Here is a 22,638-nt window from a genome sequence, read left to right as displayed (position 1 = left end):
ATTTGTGTTTATTTATTTGGAAGAGGGTATTAGACCACATTTGGTGGTGCTTGGGGCTTTCTCCAGGTTCTGTGCTCAGGGATTACTTCTGGTGATCCTTGGGTACCATATGCAATGCCAAGAATCAAACTGGGGTCAGTAATATACAAGACAAGTACCTTTCCTCCTGTCCTATCTCTTGGGCCTCAGAGTCGATTTTAGTGTATCCGGGTAAGTGCTGCTACCAAGACCACCTAATTTCAAGCCATTCCCTCACTCTACCCTATAACCAGTCCCAAGTGACTATCACTCATCTCTTGTGCCTTCATACAAGTGGAATCATATTTGTTTTTTTTTTCTTTTCGTTTCTTTCACTCAGCCCACAGTTTTGAAAGTCATATGAATACTTTATCCCTTTTTTCTGGCTGAACATTCTGTGCTATGGATGGACCATACTTATCCATCACAGGATTTTTGGGTGATTTCCATGGCTGTGGTGGTCGGAGGTCACCATAGAGGGCAAGGGTCACTGACTCTAGCATCTGGTGGACTTTCTGCTGCTGGTCTGTTCTTCTCAAGAGTCTGTATTTTCCCGTAAATAAAATGAGACAAATCCTATGCATGGCAAATGACAGACTATTGTCAAAATGAGTTTCACAGAAATATTTTCTGATGAGGGAAACAACTGAGATACTGTGTTGTGGAGGTTGTGTCACTTCAGAGGAGCCCCCCTACATGTGGAGTCAGACCCCCCACCACTTATCAAACTGTGTGGGGACTCCTAATGCAGGTCGCCACATCTTTCTATGTTTATGTTGTGTGTTTTCTAAAGCACATGCAACATTAGAAAATCACAGATGCTGAAGTAAGCTAGGATGGATGCTGGCTCTAGGAAGGGAACTGGGGTCACTCGATCACTTCTCCCCAAGCACCTCCCCCAACCCTGCACTGCCTCTCAAGCCTGAAGTCTTTATTTAACCCTTTACTTATCTCTGACTATCATCTAGGCCAACTAGCCCAAACTTCAGCCCAAACAATAAACATGTGTTGTCCCGTAGCAGACAGCCGAAATCTATTGATCATTTTTCCTTTTCCCACTGAGCTGCGTCTCCTCTCCGTGGTCTGACATTAATTAGATTAACGCCCCACCTTGGGGAAGCTAGCATGGACTGTTCCTCAAACATTTTCCCAGACTTTCTCCCAACTTCCTTATCTATCCAGAGTAAATCTAGGAGCTTCTAAAGTGCAGGTGACAATCCTAGGGCTCATGTATCATGCTTCAGAGTTTATGAAACAGTTTTAACCTGTCTGGCTTGTGGCAGACCTTTCAGAATCTAGTTTAATTCTTTAGAAGAAGTTACAATTCAATAGTCAGATTTTCAGGGAATTGTGACTAAATCAGTTCCATGTTTTGAGAAAATAATTTTTTTCTTCACTATTCCTACGGGCTGGAGCGATAGCACAGCGGGTAGGGCGTTCGCCTTACAAGCGGCCAACATGGCCGACCCGAGTTCGATTCCTCCGCCCCTCTCGGAGAGCCCGGCAAGCTACCGAGAGTATTCGATATGCCAGACACAGTAACAACGAAGTTGGAGACGTTACTGGGCCCACTCGAGCAAATCGACGATCAACGGGAGGGCCTTTACCTTTATTATTCCTACAAGGAAATCATTGAGACATCCATTGGGTAGATAGTGAGCAATTTAATTCCATATCATGTTCTCTATTTTTCTTTTATGTTTTAAAAAATACTTTCTACCATTGTTCATGATTGTGCTGGTGACAACGATTGAAGTAGAGTGCTTGTTTTAGGCTTTCTGAAGCTGAAAATTGCCAAGAAACCAACAATTGTCTTAAGACTCTCCACAAAGACTATGATTATCATTGGTTTAGAGTGCATACGTTCTTCTGTTTTGCAAAAGTCTTACTATTACTTTCATTCACAAAGAAGGTATTGGTTACCAACTATAGAAGCTGTGAATATCAGAACCAAGGAAATTACTATAACTTAATGCTTTGATGGGACTCTTCTTTCAAATGATTCTACTTCCTTTCTCTATATTGGATTCCCAGACAGATATTTTAGAATTAGAGTTTTGTGAATGTTGGACAAATTAACAGGTGGGTGTCTGTGAAAAGGCACTGAAAGTATAGCAGTGGTTTGCCCTTAAAACATATAGAAATGGGTTTTAAAAAATTAGCAGATGAGATTTTTTTTTAAAAACTATTTATGTACAACTTGTTAGGAAAACGGAGTAGGAAGAAATTTACTAGTTATTATTTCAGAATGATACTTGGCTACTTCTTTTACTATTAGCAAAGAACTGACTGCACATCACTGGGTTTTTCCTTATTTCTGAAATCCACAGTTCAGTGGAGGAATAATCTTAAAAATCAGAGTAAACAAGGGGCATCATTATGAAACACTGTGGTTCAGTAAGCCAGCTGAAGCTTATGAGATCCTTGCACTGGTATGAACCTAAGGGGAAACTGGACAACACTCAGTGAACCTTGAACACACTTTTCTGGGAAATGAATGCAGTAGGGGAAAAGCACTGGGATGCCCCTACTCTAAAGTGATATGTTCTTCATCTCAATCAACACGTATGTGTTGCACAACTATTTATTCGAGCATGAAACATACCCAAGTTGCATTATGTATAGAGACTATAGTCAGGGTAGGCTTATATAATATACAGCAACTACAATACATAAATACATTATGAAGAATATTAGATTAGCAGGGGCTGGAGTGATAGCACAGTGGGTAGGGCGTTTGCCTTGCACGTGGCCGACCTGGGTTCAATTCTCAGCATCCCATATGGTCCCCTGAGCACTGCCAGGAGTATTTCCTGAGTGTCTGAGCCGGGAGTAACCCCTGTGCATTTCCAGGTGTGACCCAAAAAGCAAAAAAATTAAAAAAGAATATTAGATTAGCACACAGGAGAAAACAGAGCAGGACAGGACCAATTCTGGGGAGGAGAGGAATGGGGGTGACAGGTTGCAATTTTAAGTAGAGAGATCAGGAAAGCCCTAGAGCAAAAGTGACTTTTGAAGGAGGAGGGCCATTGCCACTCACACAGTCGTTGAAGGGAAGTTTCTATGCACAGACTTGAGGGCCAGGAGACCAGACAGGGCAGGGCAAGTGGAGAGGAGGATACAGCTCAAAAAGTGATGGTGGAGAGGAGAAGATTGGATGAAAACTTGCAGACTATAAGGGCATTAGTTTTTATTTGAGTAAAGTGAAGAAATATTGCATGTGTATGATGCAACTTGACTAGTATAGAGGTTCCCAACTTTATTTGGCCTATTGCCCCCTTTTAGGAAAATAGATCTCAAGGCCCTCCTTCACCACTAAAGATTTTTTTAAATGTGCCTTTTTTAAAAGTGAACAAACAAAAAGTGCATCTGAGGAAACTGCTCCTCTTCTTCTATTGCTCATGAGGAGGTAATATTGGTCCACGTGGGGAACCATGGATAGTGACTTAAAAGAATGAGTTTGAAAAGATCAGAAATGGGAGTCAGGGGCAAAAAGTATTCCAGTGAAGCAGCTATGGCCATCATCCAGGAGCGAGCTGATCCTTGAACCAATAATCAGTGGAGATGGTGAGAGGTTGTGTATTCTAGATTAATTGTGCAGGTTCAAACAGTAGGATCTTCTGAAAGATTAAATGTGGAGTGAAAGAAAGCAAGGGGTTCTTAGGCTTGAGCACCATATAGGTGCAATTGTCACCTCCTGAGTCAGAGAAGATGACAAACAGCTTTGGGGAGAGGAGAAATATCAGTAGTCTCTCTCTTATCCACAGTGTTTGAATGGTTTCTGGCCTCCACTGGGGGTCTTGGACATATCCCTTGCCGATAAGAAGAGATTACTCTCCTATTGACATTAGGCAAAGACGATAACCAGACAGCTGGATATATAAATCTGGTATTTAGGATTGGGAAAGATGCTGGAGATAGGAATTTGGAGCCTTCAACATTCTGATGGTGCTTAACACCATAAATTATCCCGTGGAAAGCCCCTGGAAATTCAAGCTTTAGAATTCAGTAGTTGGCAGAGGACCATTCCAATCCTTTGGTCCAAGTTAAACCCACCTTCTCTTGTCTTGTGTCTGTAATAGATAGCACCAATCAGAATCAACTAGATCAGTTCGCCATTTTTGTATTTACTGGATCTCCACACTGCACACAGAGCTAGAGGTTATCTGCTACAAGTTTCTCACCTTACAGAGAAAGTGGGAGGCTCAGCAAAGTTACATGATTTGCCCAAATTACAGTAAATGGTCATAAGAGAGGCAGAAGTAAACCTGTCTCCTAATTCAGCATTCTTCTTTAACTATAGGGCACTTAAAATCTTACTAGGTGACAAGCTAGAGAAATAGTACAGTGGCTAGGACATTTGCCTTGTACATGGTCAACTAGTTTCTATCCCTGACACCACATATGGTCTCTCAATCCCTGAGTGCAGAACCAGGAGCACCACTGGATGTGGCCCCAAAGCCAAAAACAAACAAACAAAATCTCATTAGTGGCATGGGAAAGGTCATAAAAGGGTGATGATGTCAAGAACCATCCCTACCATCACTGTTTCTTCAGAGCAGAGATCTGGGTAGTGGAGTTCCTTCTACATAGACTTTGACAGCATTTGCATCCCTCATTGTAAAAAAGTCAAGTTCAGCCAACTTGTGCTCTAAGGCAGCATTGAAAATCAGCTTCTGGGTGCTCAGGAAAGGTACTGAATAAATAGGGGCATGGAATAGAGAGTGTAGAAAACTGGGCAGTGGAAGGCAGCACTTCGTTCAGTCAGTCACAGTGAGTTCTTCTCTCCTCATTAGAATTAGAAGAAAGAAAGTGGGGGGCAATTCTGGAAAATTCTTGATGATGGATTGAAGTCTGATAGGACTGAGAGAAAGCAGAATGGAACATACCCTTTATTTAACACTGGATTCCAGTCAGCCACATATTGTTTTTCCATTTGTGCTCTGCTTTCAGTTCTTTTTAACTATTGGTAAGTTATTTGGATTGGCTTTTGAGTTCTAATGGATCATTTTGTATACTCCATAAACTACAATTACACTAATTCCATTAGACAGCAGCTAGTTGTTGAGTACCTACTGTGTGGCAGGCCTGGGAAGTACTGCCATGGTAAGTAAGATAGAAAATTTATTTTCATAGAATTTGCCTTCCATTAGAGCACAGACACAAGTAAACAAGTCTGTGAAGAAGATCATTCCAGAGAGTAGTAAGTGAAAACAAAACAACAGAACAGAGTGATGGATAGAACGACTGGGTGAGTTACTTCAGGCCAAAGGGTCAGAGGAGGTCAGGGCACTAAAATATAAATAATTAATAAGAAGGAGTCAGCCAGAGGAGGTATGAGACATTCCAGGCAGCGAAGACCTTTAACAACAAATTTGATGTGTAAATAGTCTTAGGCTATGAAAGGAATTAAGTCAGCCTCAGGGTTGAAGAATGGTGAACAAAATAGGCTGCATCAGAGCATGGGAGAGTCTCCCGAATGTGGAAAGTTGACAGTACAAAATACATTGTTGTGTATTTTGTTTGGGGGTCACATCCAGCAGTATTCAGGTTTTATTCTCGATTCTGGGTTCAAGCATCTCTTCCTGCAGTGCTTAGGGTCATATATGGTGCCAGGGTTGAACTGGTCAGCTGCAGGCAAGGCAGGCAGCTTACTCCCTGTGACATTTCTCCAACCTGTAGAACCATTTGAAAATAGGACTAGAGCAAGCCACAACAGAAAACCATTTTCTGTCCTGTGTCAACCACCTGATCATTGGACTGGGCCAAAATAACAGCATCCCAGAAGTCAGCAAGAATGAGGATATTCTGTTTGAGAGAACTGATAAAGAGAACCTTTACCTATTTTCCTTTGTGATCCCTCCACGTGAGCAAAATTCTTACCTTGTGACTCCTTCTCAGAACCATTACCTTAATCTACAAGTTTGCATCTTTTTTCCTCCTCTATAATAAACTGCACAGGTTGTGGTGGCAGGGTTGGGGGCCAGTTCTCAGGATATGCTATGGATTTTCAAATTAAGAACATGCTTCCTTAGGTGCAATTCTTCCACCCCAAGCAAATGTACTTTTCCATTTAGCTGTTTTCTGAATGTTTATGTTAATATTGACCACTAAGAAATTGAACTGTAATGTAAATATAGGATGAAGCCATCAGAAGACTTAAAGCAAGGGAAGAGTATCAAGTTTATTCCTTTGAAATAACACTGAATTTCCTTCCTGCTAAATGGAATCTATGAAGGTAGATTAGAAGCAGAAATATGAAGTTATCATATAAATCTAAGAAGATGATGATGACATGCTCTATTCTGGGAGCAGAAGAGATGAGGTTTGAGATATTGTTTCTTGGAGTATCAAATGACTCACTGATGGGTTCAATGAAAGGATTAAGGGAAAGAATAAAGAAAGAATCTTCTGGACTGGGAACGGATCAGTTGGGTAGTAATGGGTAGCCATTAACTATGAAGAGGAAACTGAAGAACAGCAAGTTTGGAGGGCCAGGTGAGACCACAGGAGCAAGAGTTCTATTTTAAGCATATTAGATTTCCCAAGTCAATCAGATATCTGGAAAGGTAGATGTGTAGGAGTTTGGAATCCAAAGGAGACATCAGAGCATGAATGAGCGCCAGTTGAAAGCCATCAACATATACATTATTGAAGGTCATATGACCTCATGCTCAGACAAGAGAGTGTAACTGGAGAGAAGAGGTGAAGACCAAACCTTGGGGCCCATCAACCTTGGAACAAGGCTGACACAGCAAAGAACCTGTCAGTGCATTGAGAGAAAGGTTAATCCCCAAGAGGAAGGAATGTTTCTTATGAATAGAAACTATCAGGACCAGAGCTAGTATAGTGGGTAAGGTGCTTGCCTTGCATGTGGCTGACAGGGATTATATCCCCAATACCCCAAATGATCCTCAGATCCCAACAAGAATGGTCCCTGAATGCAGAACCAGAAATAAACCCTGAGTGCCACCAGATGTGAACCCAAAACCAAAAAAGCAAGAAAAGAAATTGTTAAAGGGAATTCTGGCCAGAGTGTGGTGCCTCCTGCACCAAGAAATCCCAAGTGTGTCTCACACCCCGCTGACTTTGACAAGATTGAGACAGTCATAGTGACTTTGATAAAAGCAATTTCAAAAGAATGATGCAGGTGGGCTGACGAGAGAACGGGATGATAAAAATGGAAACAAGTGCAGTATATCCATGTTTGTAGTTTCTGGGAATTTAATAGTGACTAGAAATGTCACCAGTATTGTTAGTCGTATGTTTAAGATCATGAATAAAAACTAATAAACATTCCTAGGGAATTTGATTTACTGTGTCAACTTGGGCTGAGGGTGGGGAGAGTAAGCTTTCCTGGCATCAACTTTATGTTTATTTATTACTACTTCTCATCATTCTTTGACACTGGTTTCCTGAGTCTGTTTCCTGTAGCCATATCCAAATAGAAGAAAAGGCAAAAATAATGCTTTTAAACTAGCATTGATTGCACTTACTGTGCTGTTTGGGGGTATGTTGACTCATTGAACCCTTACCTCAAGTGACAGGGATGTTATCATCCTTTTCTGATAAGAGCTTACCCCTCCACAAAAATCCAGCTACTGCAAAACAGATTATACTTAATTTGGGAAGTGCTTGCATTTAGGCAAAATTTAAAATTATATCTCTTCTCTCCTTACCTAAATACCAACATCATGCTTAAATGGCAGCTTCGGGGTGGAACCCAGGCATCCTGGAAGCTGAGGCTGTTTCTCAACTGGAATCTTTTATCTTAAGGCACATGAGAAGCAGACTCCAGAATTGAAAAGCATGACTTTGATGAAATCAGTGTTGGCAGAAAATCACATAGAAGTATAATGGATATTGGATCCAGAGGACCAGTACTAGGGGTAAGGTGCTTGCTTTGCAAGTGACTGGCCCCCATTTTGATCCCTGGCACCTCTTATGGTCCCCTGTGCAGCACCAGAGTGATCCTTGAGCACAGAGCCAAGAAGAAGCCCTGAGTACTTTCAGGTATAGTCCTGTACCTAGAAGTTCACTGTCACTGTTCTCCCATTGTTCATGGATTTGCTCCAGCGGGCGCAGTAACATTGTGACACTTGTTGTTACTGTGTTTGGCATATCGAATACGTCATGGGTAGCTTGCCAGGCTCTGCCGTGCGAGTGAGATACTCTCAGTAGCTTGCCCGGCTCTCCAAGAGGGGCAGAGGAATTGAACTCGTGTCGAACGGGTCCACCATGTGCAAGGCAAATGTCCTATCCGCTGTGGTATTGCTCAGCCCACCCAAAAGTTATACTTTCTATAATACTAGAAATAAAAATTTTGTTTAGAAACATCAGTGATTTTTTTAAAATGATTTTGAATATTGGATTGGGGAGATAATTCAAAGGCATGCTCTTCAGGCTAAAACCTCCAATTTTTAGGGGACCACATGGTTCCCCAAGAACCACTGGGAGTGACCCCCAAGATGGCAGGTGTAACGCCTAAGTACCATTGGGTGTGACCAAGAAACCCCCAAAAATAAAAAATAACTCTGTACACCAGTAGAACCTTCACTGATGAAAAGAACTCAACTTATCTCCTTGCACTATTCATTTCCACTATGCCCAGGAATTGCACTCTGAAAATCAAAATCAAACATCTCCTCCTAGACACTTTCCTTTGAGGAAACTCTTTATTATTTTTCTTTTAGCTAACTCGTCAAGATAACTAGATAACTAGTCAAACAAAGACTGGTTGCTTTTGTTTCCTTTCAGACTAACTTTGATTTTGGGTGTGGTCATAGTGAAAATAAGGGCATTTTCTGAGGAGCTGTGAGCCCATAAGAGGAGTCTTTACTCTCTGTTAGGAAGCGACCACTCATTGGTGCACAGGAAGTGCCCTAGACTGGAATTGTTTTGTTGTTCTAATCTGAAAATGACAACATAGTACACAGCCAGGGGCAAGTAGGTTTTTGTTTTTTCTTTTACGGGTGATGCAGCTTTAATTGGTACGTAGAGGCCATGCCTGTGGAATTAGTCTTTGGTGTATTGGCCAATCAGATCACTTTCAACGTTTCTCAATGTTTAGTTTCATCTTATAATTAAGTAACAACGATCATTTCCTGGCACCTAATGACTGGCTAGAGGAGTTAGAAGCCTCATTAGGTTTATAATTTATCAAATTCTAAGCACTTCATCTGCAATGTTGCAAAAAGAGAAAGCATCCTCAAGTTCCAAAATGATTAAGGCCAATCTCCAGCCATATTTGATGTTCTTCAAAGGCTGACTTTGCTTTTTTCCAAGTTTTTTTTTAAATATCTGTGTTATTATTATATAAGAAGGAAATTATTATATAAGAAGGAAAATATATTTATGAGAGCAAAGTATTGAACTAAGTACATAGAGACATGCTAAATAACAAGAGTAGAATTGACCAGCCATGTTTTAGAACTCCTTTCTGATAGTTCCACACCTTTTTCTTAAATCAGGTTTGGCAGGCCGAAGCCATAGTACGGCAGGTAGGGTGTTTGCCTTGCACTCGGTCGACTCGAGTTCAACTCCCGGCATCCCATATGGTCCCCCAAGCACTGCCAGGAGTAATTCCTGAGTGCAGAGCGAGGAGTAACCACTGAGCATCACCGGGTGTGACCAAAGGCGCCAAAAAAAAAAAAAAATCAGGTTTGGCTATCTATTAATTACAGAGTTCCATTCTTATATTTATAAGTACTGATTATTTCTTAGAATCAATTTTAAATATTGAGGATATAAATGGGAGACGGAGAAGAGAGATCTAAAGTACCTGTTACTATTGACTTGATAGTTTAAATTTCTGTCTTCAAAATGCCTTGCTACTAGACCTGTGAGACTATAAATTAAATGTCCACGTAGTGACCCAGCTAAAGTAGAGGAGACACCTCATACTGCATCCAGGTCACCCCATTTCTATTCCTCTTCTCAGCAGTATGGTCAGTTCATCATGGCCCTAGTTTCTCTAAAGCAAGAATCATTTGTGTTCTGCCATGTTTCTTTTGTTTTGTTTTGGGGACATACCGGCTGTGCTCAGAGATTACTCCTGACTCTGTGCTCAGGGATCACAGACTGATGTGATGGGGTGTCAGGGATTGAACCTGGGTTGGCTGCGTGCAAGGCAAGTGCCTTAGCTGTTGTACCATATCTGCAGTACCACCATCATATTTCTGAAGTGACAATCTTCTGTGAGGGAAATACAGCCTCTGCTCCTAGGGATCTGGATATTCTCCTTTTCATTTGGGGGCCTTCATTTGGGGGTAACAAGGGGAATCACAGTGTCTAATTTCTTCATGAAAGCAGTCATTTCTACAGCCTGATGCTGAGCAGCCAACCCAGTAATCTAGGCTCTAGAATTCTAGAAATTTAGAATTTAAGCATGACTTTTCCAAATGACTTCCATTTTTCCTAGATCAGGTCTAAAGGCCAACAGAGAAATAACTTCTTTCTAAGGTTACTCACCTGACTTAAACTTTCATCAGATTTGCTCGTGGGGATTCCTCAAAGTATCATTTCCTTCCATATTCCTCTGCTTTCCTTAGAGGAGAATAACCTTAGCTGCTTCAAGAATCTGTATGCCTTCACTACAGAAACTACTCAAGATGGAAGATTTCTGGGGACTGGAGCAATAACACAGCAGGTAGGGCGTTTGTCTTGCATGCGGCCTACCGGCGTTCGAATCCCAGCATCCCATATGGTCCCCTGAGCACCGCCAGAAGTAATTCTTGAGTGCAGAGCCAGGAGTAACCCCTGAGCATCACGGGGTGTGACCCAAAAAGCAAAAAAAAAAAAAATATGATGGAAGATTTCCTGGATCTTCAAGTCTGGCAAAAATGCAAAGCCAAATCCTAGGGAAGGTCTTTGGTCTGTGCTGCCATATCCCGCTGCACTTGTGCATTGGAGAGGCCCACTGTTGCCCTGTGTGGTCTCTGAGGGCTTAGCCCTGGCATCTCACTGAGAGAGTATCCTGCTGTTAGTCCTGTCAATTCTCTCCAGAATAGACTGTTCATAACTAAATATTGGAATTACCAGGTTTTCATACCTCTTAATCCAATTCTCTAAAAGGGCTTTCTGACATTCTTGTTGCTCTGAGTATATCTCACAGCTGGACAGACGGTGTGACAGATATATCCCTTTTATTTTATCAGAAGCATGTTTTCTACAGTAATTCTGAAATTTCAAGATTGGCAAGTTCATATTGAAAGATTATTTGGCATATTTAATAGTGCAAAATCTCACCCAGAATCCTCCTCACTGAAGAATACACAAATCATTAGTAACGCAAGGGGAAGCAAGTTGATAATTATCTAATGGATATTCTGCATAGCTACTTTCACATAAAATATAGGTAGGACTCAGAAGCAGGCTGACTCCTTCGTCCCTGAAATGACTACTAATTTAAAGTCACTTTTCCTACCATGCCTAGCAATCTCATTTGCCTATAATTTCCCAAGGATTACAGTCTTTGCATTCATTCCTAGATGGAAAAAAAAGACAGTTCTCTAATGTGCACTTTTATTTAAGCACCCGTCCAGGGTTTTCAAACAAAGGAAAATATCACAGTGCTTTTTTTCAACGGGCAAACTATATGATGGAAGGTGGGCCTGGAGGGGTTGAACACAAACATTTGCAGATGCAATAAGCCACGCCTCTCTGTTTCAAATAATTTTTTTCTAAAGCAAATGAAAACTCTATGGGTGCTTGGCCTCACTTAGTAATAGAATCAGAAGTAGGACCTTAGTAACAAAAAATGAGACCAGTGGAAGAGTCGTTATATTTGGGAAAAGAACAGGCCTCAGAGAAAAAGGAGATATCTCCAAATACCTCAAGCTCCTTTCCCTCTTTTATATGAAATTCAGTGTTTTCTTTATCCTTTTTAGTGTTTACAAGTGGGAAGGTTCTAGTGAGACAAGGAACATATTCAGGTGTTAGAAGCTGATGGCAACCTCTGGCTCTTCAGGTCAATGAGAAGCTCACTAAAGGAGAAAGAAACAAGCTGTTCGTAGGAAATTCTACCCCCAGTGACAAATCTTTGTATCCTAGGGATGAATCCAAGCTTCATTGTCCTCCATCTGAAGGGAGACCAGGCTCTGTCAAATGCTTGCGGTGGGGGAACACCCTCATCACCAGCTTAGGAAGCATGAGTCAGAGGATGTGACTTGCCAAGTCTGTGTTTATGGGAGGTAAAGGGATCATGCGAGGTTCTGGGCTCAGCACCCCTTTCTAGAATACCTTGCCCCTCCCCGGTCTCCAGGTCAGGTCTGGCAGGATTGAATGACTCTGCATCTCTGTGATGAGCAGCTTTTTGTGGGTACCTGAGGGAACTAGGCAACAGCACACAATACAGCAAGGGGTTTGGAGATTGGGTGGAGTGACCGTGAGCTGGACACCTAAGAGGGTGTCTTAGGAGGTCAAAGAGAGCTTTTGCCAAGCCTGTTAGGTTCATCAGGAGGAGACTTTGATTTCTTCACCCTATTTTTTTAAGAGCAATAAATGCATAGAAAATTGAGAAATTGCTTGTTTGATGCCTATTTACATTCACCCTTAAAAAGTGGCGATTGGTTGTTAGTTATTCTCCATGCATGGGTTTTCTTTATTGCCTTGGCATTAAATATTCAAAAAAATCAAAATGGTTTTCAATCAACGTGTTTCAAAAGGACACAGTTAAAGGGTAACTTTCTAGCATGCAATAGGGCAGGACAAATAAATGGCTTTGACATTTTAGGTAGCAAGAGTCATCCACGAAGAGCACCCCTCTCAGCTTTTTTCTGGTCTTCTGCAAAGCTCTAAGTTTGCCTTGATGAACAGGACAGCGCAGGGTTGGTGTGTGTGTGTGTGTGTGTGTGTGTGTGTGTGTGTGTGTGTGTGTGTGTAAAACAAGCGCAATGGCCCTTCTTATCTGTGCTTTCCCTTATCTGTGGTCTGATCCTAGGAAATGAATTCTCTGTGAGTCTGGTCCCAAAAGATGGGATGTTTCCACTTTGAAGACCCTAAAGCTTTGCCAGCTCTGAGTCAGCTAACCTGTGAAAAGGGAGGCACATGAATGACATAGATCAACCCAGAGCTTCCACGAGCCTCGTAAGTCCTTGCCTGTGTAGACAGTGAAGTGGGGTTGAACAAGGAGCGATGAAGAGAGAACATGTCATAGACACACTCATACAATATTAACCTTAAGCCATCAGAAACCAGACCTTTCAGGCCATCAGAAGGTTCCATAACTTGGGTCTCCCAAAGAACTGCTGTGCCTTGTCTGTAACCCTGAGCAGGCAGCTAGTTCTGGTGACAGGGAGACACTCTGAAGAGCCCAGACAGAAGCCCGTGGCCATTTATGGACAGCCACCACGTCCTGCGAGAGCTCTGTGCTTCCCACTCTTTATGGGGTGATTTGTAGACGCACCCACCATGTCGCCAAGTCCACCCTAAAATGGAATCGGGAGCCACCGAAGGGGCGCTGGGCGTGTTGCTGCCCATCGGCCTTTGCTCACATCCATCTCTCTTCCCTTTCATGCCCACAGCGGAGCCTATTACTGCAAATTAGCGATGAAGCAAGGTGGCTGGGAGGTGCTTCTGCATGGGGGAGTTCTGTTGTTTTTATAGTCAGTGCCAGCTCTGAGTAGATGTGAGTAAGAGTCTCTTCCTCTTCCCTCTGGGCTCTCCTCCTCTCCCATACCAATCTTGTTACCGAGCTGTTTCGGATATGGTACTCAGCAAACGTGGCTGCCTGGCTCTCATGCTGGCCAGGCTGGGGGCCCAGAACTCAAGAAAACAACATGACCCGTAAGTGAGGGGGCAGCTGAGGGATCCTGGGAACCGGGGCTGGGAGGGGTGTGACCAGTATGAAGGCAATGAGGTGGCGTTCAGTACTCTTAATTCCCATTGGGATAATTGAAAGTGCCCACTTGGTACATGGAGCCAGAGGGATATTGGATGGATCTTCGGGCAACCTTGATTTTAGGCTTGATTGCCTCTTCTGGAATACAATTTCTGTTGTTTTCACAAGTTTTAAATAGAAATGACCTGTTTTGTCCATTTCTATGGTTAAAAGTTACAATGGAAGAACAACTAAGACTTTCCTTTCTCTGTGGGTCATCAATTTTGACATGTTTTCATTTTCCATCTGCTTGATTTTATTTTAGCTGCTTTTTTGGATACATCACGAACAGATTTGTTAGCTGTCAGAGTATTATAAGTCAATACAAAGGGGTGATTTCTTCTAGAGAGACCTCTGTCATTCATACTTAAATAATTTGCTTTGTAGAACCACTATGTGTATGTGTGTGTTTTGGGGGGGGGGGGTAGGGGGAGAATTCATTGGTGTCTTTGTGCATTGAGGTTTCCTTTTTCTTTCTTTTCTTTGGCAGCGATAATTTGGGAAGCTTTCTGCGTCTCTAAACCTAGAGCTTGGGTTCTCATTTCGTGATGTGATCTCTTTCCAAACTTAGTTTAATTGAGCGCCTCTCTCTGAACGCCCCTTCACACACACACACACACACACACACACACACACACACACACACGCACACACACTCAATACTGCTTCAGAAGCTCTTCTCCCGACCAGGTGCCCTGCAAGCTGCTCACCTGCTGGCAGTGTTTGATTCGCTGCCAGTTACAACTGGGTATTCTGATTTGTGCCAAATTCACTCTGTGCATGGGAGTTTGTGCTTGAGAAGATGAGTCTTGTTAATTATTCAGACCTCGCCTTTAGAAGTAATATGCCAAAATCACAGAAGCAGAAAAGCTGGGAACTGTATGATAGAACATAAAATCAGAATTTTGCCTCCTGATATTGCTTTGTTCCTGTGTACATCATCCTTTCCAGCTATGAGCTCATGAAACTTTGCCTCTATCTCTGGGCCAGTTGGCATTATTGCCATTCTCTAGATGGTGAATGGAGATGTGGGCCAGCAATCAAATTGCCCCAAAGCCAGGTGATCTAGCCTGAACTGGGAGCCAAGTCCCTTGACTTCTGTCCAGTACCTTGTAGTTTGAGACAACACAGCTTAAAAGAGAGAGCTAGAGGCTAAGTTGAAACTATCGAGTGTTGCTGGAAACTTGAGTGTGTTGGATGATGACTCAGGATCAAAGAGAAACTAGTTGGTGGGTCAAACTGGAAAAGCTCAGTAAATGCCTGAATGGAAATTGAAAGAACGAAGCAGGAGAGGTTATAAAATGAGGAAATTTGGGATCTGGAGTCCAATGAAGTGGGGAATATACGGAATGCCATTTTTATGTAGGCTGTGGAAGCTTTGTTAACTCTAGGTAGAAAAACATTAGAAAATATTAGTCATATAGAATCTCCTTGAGTAGGAAATGGTAATCAGAGGAAAATCATGCATATACTTAAGTGACTAATTCAGTGAAATTTTAGTTTTGTGTGGGAGGCCACGCCCAGCTGTCCTCAGGATCATTTTTGGTGGTGCTCAGAGGACCATATGTAGTGCTGGGGATTGAACCCTGGTCAGTTTGTGCAAGGCAAGTGCCTTACCTGCTGTACCATCTCTCTGACCCAATTATTGGGAGAGGCAGGGGTTTTGGACCACCCCTGGTGATTCTCAGGGCTTGCCCCTGGCTCTGTGCTCAGGAATCACTCCTGAAAGTGCTCAGAAGATAATATGAGGTGTTGGGTATCAAACCAGGGTTGACAGTGTGCAAGACAAGTACCTTATTCCTGTACTTTCTTTCTGGCTCCTTGGTAAATGTTTTATGAGTAGCTCCCAAGACCCAGATCCTATAATATTCATCTTTGTAGCAATACTGCCTCTTCCTTAGTTGATGGATAGGTTGCTGGATGGATGTGGTCTGTGCAATTTCACTTTAGGGACTTCCTGTCTTTTCCCTGCTCTTCCTCCCTCAGAACAGTTCATCTAAGCCCACAGACTTCTGCCTTTACACCCCATCCACCCCCCAGAACCACCCACAGGAAGAATAATTTTCTTAATGAGGGCAAGTAAATCTGGGTCTGTGTGCCCACAGGGAGGAAACCTTTCTGTCCTTTTACCCAGGTTGAATCTGAAAAAAAAAAAAAAAAAAAAAACAACGATGTCTGGAGGAAGGGCACACCCTAACGACTCAGGAGAGTAGAATTTGCATGTCATCAGCTTCACTCCGGCAAGCCCGGATCTGTGGGCCAGGCAACCAGAGCAAATATGACTCTGAGGGTGCTGGAGTCCAGCACCCCTACATCACTGTCTCAAGAGCTTTCCTCCCTAGACCCGAGCTTCACCTCAGAACTAAGTAGCCAGGCCCTCGGAAAGGCACACCACGTACCATTATTTATTGAATGCCCTCAATGCATTGGCATCAGACCAAATGTAGAATTAGATTACTGTACCTGACCAGTTGGTTCACATTTTCAATAAATAGGCCAAGAGAGGTGAAGGGAAGGGAAGGTGGAAATATATTTGAGGAAGAGGCTGGGGTAAGGGAGGGAAAACTAGGTGAATCCTGTCATTTTTGGTTTGAGGAGGATATGAAAATATTTGGGGTCCAGCTGCATGTGTTTGATCAGCCAGAGGAAAGGGCAAAATCAGGGGGAAGAAAGGTTGATGACCACACACTTCTTGCCCATTCCTTTGTGACTGGTTCCATTCAGGGGCCATCACCATGCTTTGCAAGTGCCTTGTACAATGCACATGATTAAGCTTTTGTTTACTTTCTATTTGCTCCAATAGTTCCAAAACTCACTGAGATAGGGACTTTGTCTTTATCATCTCCTGATTCCCCCAAACTGGGACAGGAAATTTTTGCTGAATTGCTATCTGACAACTCTCTTCGTGGCTCTGAGGTAGCTGCAAAGGAGAGTTTGGCCCATGGTGTTAGATGCCCTAGGAATTTAAAATAGAGGTTATTATGGATTTCCGGGATTGGCTTTCTGGAATATCATGTTGCTCACTAGGATTTTGAGATGATGGGACTAACAGTAGGGATGGACAGGTACTGAGGGCAAAGACTCAGGACTGGAGTTGCCCTTATGGTTTTCTGGGGAACACTGAGAGTTCCAGGGTAGCTGAATCAGAACGTACATGTTTGAGATCTCATGTCAGGTACAAGAAAAGTAGAAGCCCACTGGGGAGATTGGTATAAGGGTTAAGGCATTTGTCTTTCTATGCACCAGGACCTCGATCCTCAGCACTGCATATGGTCCCCCAAGTATCACCACGAGTGATCCCTGAGCAGAGCCAGCTGTAAACCCTGAGCACTGCTGTGTGCGCCTCTGAATCCCCCACCCCCCAAATGAAAGGAAGATAGGATGGAACTAATGTGAAGAAGGGACAGGGGAAATATGTGAAATTTCAACTGACTGATGGGAACGCACAGAAGCCAGTGAAGGCAAACACTAGGAGATAAAAGGGAAACTCCAAAGAGCTGAACCCAGCATGCCAGGCAAGATGGGTTGGAGCATGAGGTGCCAGAGGCAAGGAACCTGCGTAGGAAGGAGGGGCGGCAGTCAGGAGATCAGTCAGAAGATTCTGGTCTTTGGGAGGTGGCAGTGGGAATGGATTTCAAGAGTCTGGGGTTTTTTGTTTTGTTTTGAGATAGATGTATCATTTACATCCACGGTTTTCTCCAAATGAGGTTTGAAATAATGATGGCCAAACTCTTAATTAGGGCTTACATATGCCTGTCTCTATTCTAAGCGTTTTCTATAAAGGACCTCAATTCATCCTCACAACGCTCCTTTGAAGTACTATTATCTCCATTTCGTAGATAAATTAACTGAGGCACAGAGATTAAGAAACTTGCCCAACATTATACCCGTAGAAAGATGGAGAGTCGGGATTCACACCGGAATGCAAGGCTTATCACAGTTCAAAGTGCTAAGTACAAATACCCAACAGCTTCATGGGAGGACGGGAATAGATAAAAGAGGTTCTAAAATGTGATACGTGTGTTATCATCATTTCCTACACCAGCTTATCTAGCATCCTTAATTCCTTACTCCAGCTTGTTTATTTGGTTTGTTTTGAGATCACACCTGGCAGTACTCGGGGGCTACTCCTGGCTCAGTGCTCAGGAGTGACTCATGGCAGTGCCGCGGGACCATTCCGGGTGCTAGGGATCAAACCCATGTCTTCTGCATGCAAACTGGGCACTCCATCCACTGAGCATCTCTCCACTCCCCTACTTCAGATTAAAATGATGAGTACAGGGGCTGGGGCAATAGCACAGCGGGTAGGGTGTTTGCCTTGCACACGGGCAGCCCAGGTTCGATTCCCAGCATCCCATATGGTCCCCCAAGCACCACCAGGAGTGATTCCTGAGTGCAGAGCCAGGAGTAACCCCTGTGCATCGCGCTGGGTGTGACCCAAAAAGCAAAAAATAAAATAAATAAAATGATGAGTACAGAAACCTGTAATAGGCTCTTCGACTTTTTGTTTGCCATGTGGATTTTTTCCTAATTTAAGATTTTTACTTATATTAAAAATGAAAATATTAGAGAAATGACAGATCCAGGCAACGCTCACTGACCAGAACCCCTCTAGCTCTTTTCTATTTACACGATCATTATTTATGTTACTAATAACCTTTTCTTAAAGATTTCCTTTCCAAGCTGTATAGGGCAGTGACTCCCCATCTAACCTCATGTTCCCCAATCAGTAGAACAAAGGTGTGGGTGACCTAGATTCTTACCTGAATGCCACTTTTGTTGCTTTTGTGCCTTGGGCAGGACTCAAGGAGAAGCAAGTTATTGGGACAGTTTTCTGACTTTATGCAAACAAAGGGAGCTAGTATTTCTCTAGTTCTCTCCAGGGGGAAAGTGTCTCTCCAGCCCCAGTAGCTAGATGAGGAAACTGAGGCATAGAGGGGCAAAGACAAGACCTAGCTGAAAGAATGAAATGAAAATGAGGGAATGAAAACTTGAACACTGGTTCTTTGATGTCAGTGCCTGAAAATTTAGCACCGCACTGTCCTCCTGGCTCTTTCAGGAGTCTTTGACCTCAGCTGATTCATGTGAAGTGGTTTCCATAGCAGCAGGCTGAGGCCAACCGTCGAGTGAATGTCACTCAATAGACATGAACTCGGCCACTTCTCTTCAGCACACTTCACCAATGCTGGCTGCTGAAAGGGGAGTGTGTTCGGCAAAGTCACCTTCCTTGCCTACTTCTTTGTTCAAGCCCCAGACACTGCTCAGGGGGCCTCAGGCCCACTCCAGCCAATACTGAGTCTTGTTTTGCTGACCACGTGCTTTCATAAAAGGGCCTGATATTCAGTCCTGCTCAGATCCAGCGGTGTTGGGGGCCAACAGGGCCACGTCCGATGATGCTTAGGGGCCAGCAATTGATTCAGAACCTTGTGCATGCTGGGCACATGCTCCAGTCCTGTGAGAGATCTCCCGGGTCCCTCAGATCTCACCTTCTTGATAATATCCACCTTGATCACTTTATCTGTGTAAGCTTTAAAAAAAATTGGGGGCACCTTCAGCAGTTCATGGGAGCCATGTGGTCACTCGTCCACCTAGAATTTGACCCACTGGTTCAGTAACCTCAAAAGATGCCTTCTAGGTCTTGGAGCTTATTTTGCGTCTTTTACTATTGATGGAGGCCATGGGAAATTAGGACGGATCTTCAGATTACCCGAGGTGATCCATCTTCACATGGGCCACTGATGCTATGGAAAGGCAGTGACCATCCACACAGCATGGCACATACAGAAATATCAAGAGAAGGGCTAGAGAGATAGTACAGCGGGAAGGCAGTTGCCTTGCAGGCAGCCCATCCCACTTCAATCCCCAGCACTACCTATGGTCCCCCAAAGAGCTTCCAGGATTGATTCCTGAGCACAGATCCAGAGATCCAGGAGTAAGCCTGTGCATAGTCAAGCAAGACCCAGAAGAAAGGGGATCAGGGGGAGGAAGGAGGAAGAGAAGGAAGGAAGAAAGGAAGGAAGGGAGGGAGGGAGGAAGAAAGAAAGGGAGGAAGGGAGGGAGGGAGGGAGGGAGTGAGGGAGGGAGGGAGGGAGGGAGGGAGGGAGGGTGGGAGGAACCAAAAGAGCCTATTTAAGTAGATGTGTGTAAATGAACAATATCCATGAAAGATTATTTGTTCATTTGTTGTCTGAGTAAAATAGATCGGGATCTGTAATAAATGAAACCTCCCAACCCAGTACTAGAAGTGCCATTCAGACATTCAAGATTACGCACACAGCCTTGCTTCCTAAAATCTTTAATACTTGAACTATTTAGTTGCACCTCATTGTGTTTCAGCAAAGAACACTACAACAGGGCAAAAACTTTCCTTGTTTTCCATATTCTACTTCTACTAGGTGTGCTAACCTCAAGGTTTCACTCAATTCCTCAAAATAAAGGAGACACCAAGGATCTTTATTCTGGAAAGTTTATAAACCAATCAACACATTCATTAATTTTCTTCAAGCAATAATCCAGGGAAAAGGCGATCAAACTGAATGTTTTCGTTTGACTTATTTTAGCCTCTTTGTGCTTTGCCATCTTGAAGTTCAGCGTTTATTCGTGCTCTATCTGTAAGTCTGTGTGACAGTAATACTTAACCTTTCCCGGGATCAGATATTGGTCCCTTAGCGTCCTAAGTTAAAAACCAAATATTAGGGATCTTAAATAGGTCTTAAAAGTAAGAGATGAGGAGTCAGACTGATAGGACAGTGGTTACAGCATTTGCCTGGCAATGCGGCTGATCCCAGTTTAGTCCCTGGCATCCCACATGGCGCCAGAGCTAGCTCAGCAGGAGTGATCTCTGATACTGGCGTGATGGGGCTGAGATCGGAAAAACTGTGCATGTGGAGTTTGATTGTGGCTGATTGTAAAGTTGGGTGCTGTGAATAACTTTGTAAATTACAGTACCTCCATAATAAATATATTATTTTTATGTAGGAGTGCTGCTATTTATTCAGCCACTGATTATACGGATTGAATTGTGCATGAACTCCACCTTACTTTTTTTCCCTATTTTTTTATGATTTTATTTATTGAATCACCGTGAGAGCAGTTACGAAGCTTTCGGGTTTAAGTCTCGGTCATACAATGAAACACCCGTCCCTTCACCAGTGCCCATTCTCCACCACCAAAAACCCCAGTATACCCCCATCCCACACCCTCCCCCTACCTGTGGGACAAACATTTTTTTTAAAAAGTAAGAGATGAAATATGGAATGGAAAAGGTAGTATAAAGATTATGGTGCTTGCCTAGCTTCCGGCTGGTTCAAATCCCAGCACCACATAGGGTTTGCCAGCACTGCCTGGTGTGACCCCTAACCACAGAGCCAGGTGTGGACCCTGAGGCACTACCAGGTCTTCCCCTGCCCTCCCAAAATGGATGAAATACCGTAGGATTCTTGATACCACTGACTCTTTGAAGTGGAGGACTAGCCTCTTAACATCTAGGGTGTGTTTTCAGCAACCCCTACCTCCCTCATCCTGCAGCACTGATGGAGTTAATTTCCCTTTGAAAAAGGTTCCCAGCCTCCCTCCTCCACGCAGGCCTTCAGTGCCCATCCAGATCCAGATTAGTTTTTGTAACACTAGAAGAAGTAAAGTAATAAGGTAGGTTTTCCTCAAAAAGCTTTCTTTGATTAGAAACTGTGTCCATGCCTATGTAAGATTGATTACACCTAAGACTCTAGAGAAATTACTCCTGGGATATAAAAGGCAAAGTGTGGAAGGAGGTGCATGAAACTCAGCGGGCATGTAAGATCTTATATCTTTTTCTTGAAAGTGTGTGATTGAGGAGCTGGAGAGATAGTACAGTGGATAGGGCACTTTCCTTCCACGCCGCCAATTGGAGTTCGATCCTGGCATTCCATATGGTCGCCTGAGCACTGCCAGGAATAATTCCTGAGTACAGAGCCAGAAGTTACCCTTGAGCATTGCCAGGTGTGGCCCTCAAACAAACAAAACTATATAAATGAAGAGCAGGTCATTAGAAGAAAGTGTCACCAAAATAATTACATCCAAGGAAGAAAGGCACTCAAATATTGCACTACCCCTCAACCCTTGACTAAATTTTTAAAAAGGAAGGCAAAAATCTTCAAGTGAGTCTTAAATAAAGACCAACTCATTATAACAGGGATTGTGTTGGTTAAAAGTGGTTAAATGTAATTATATAGTAATTACACTGAAATTGTAATCAGACATCACCTAAATATTTGCTGAGAGGGATACATATCCCCTGCTAAAACCACCCTTTTCTGTTGTCACAGACGCACACTAACTTTGGGAAATGTGTCATATTGTTTCCTCTTCTTGAAGAGTGACCTTTTCCAGGCCAATTAAAAGGTGCTGCTTTGAGGATATTGGAACCCATCCTCAAAGGGATAAAAGGAAATGGAAACTTCTATTAAAAGGAGCTAATGATGCCTGGAGCAGTTGAGATTAAGAAAGAACAAAGTCAATTTTAAAAAGATCCCTGAATCAAAGAGCTGCCTCTCTCATCAACTATCAAGAGAAAGCAAAATGATTTTTAATGAAAATAGAACAATGGAATCAGATTTTTTTTCCCTAGACCTATCATCAACAATGAGAAGTTTGGAGCAGTTATTTGAACTAACTGGGACAAACATGCTACCTAAATCTGAAGCAACATAATAAATATGAGCTAACTTTTCTTTCAAATTAGATGATTTAGAAAGACAGAGAGA

General features: G+C 43.0%; 1 protein-coding gene across 4 annotated transcripts in view; it reads left to right on the top strand.

Annotated features, from left to right (window-relative positions):
• Positions 1–22,638, top strand: part of SHROOM3 (shroom family member 3) — a 341,326-nt gene that overhangs the window by 200,566 nt on the left and 118,122 nt on the right. The window contains exon 1 of one of the 4 annotated variants that reach the window (XM_056111151.1): positions 12,987–13,104. The exons of the other annotated variants lie outside the window; for them this stretch is intronic. The gene's annotated coding sequence lies outside the window, so the exon portion shown is untranslated. Of the gene's footprint in view, positions 1–12,986; positions 13,105–22,638 lie in introns of those variants that run through there. 4 annotated transcript variants of the gene reach the window in all.

This window comes from Sorex fumeus, unplaced genomic scaffold (assembly GCF_029834395.1).
Source record: "Sorex fumeus unplaced genomic scaffold, SorFum_2.1 ptg000013l, whole genome shotgun sequence".
NCBI lineage: Eukaryota > Metazoa > Chordata > Mammalia > Eulipotyphla > Soricidae > Sorex > Sorex fumeus.
The sequence above is the reverse complement of the archived record's forward strand: the minus strand, read 5'-3'. Positions and strand labels throughout refer to the sequence as shown.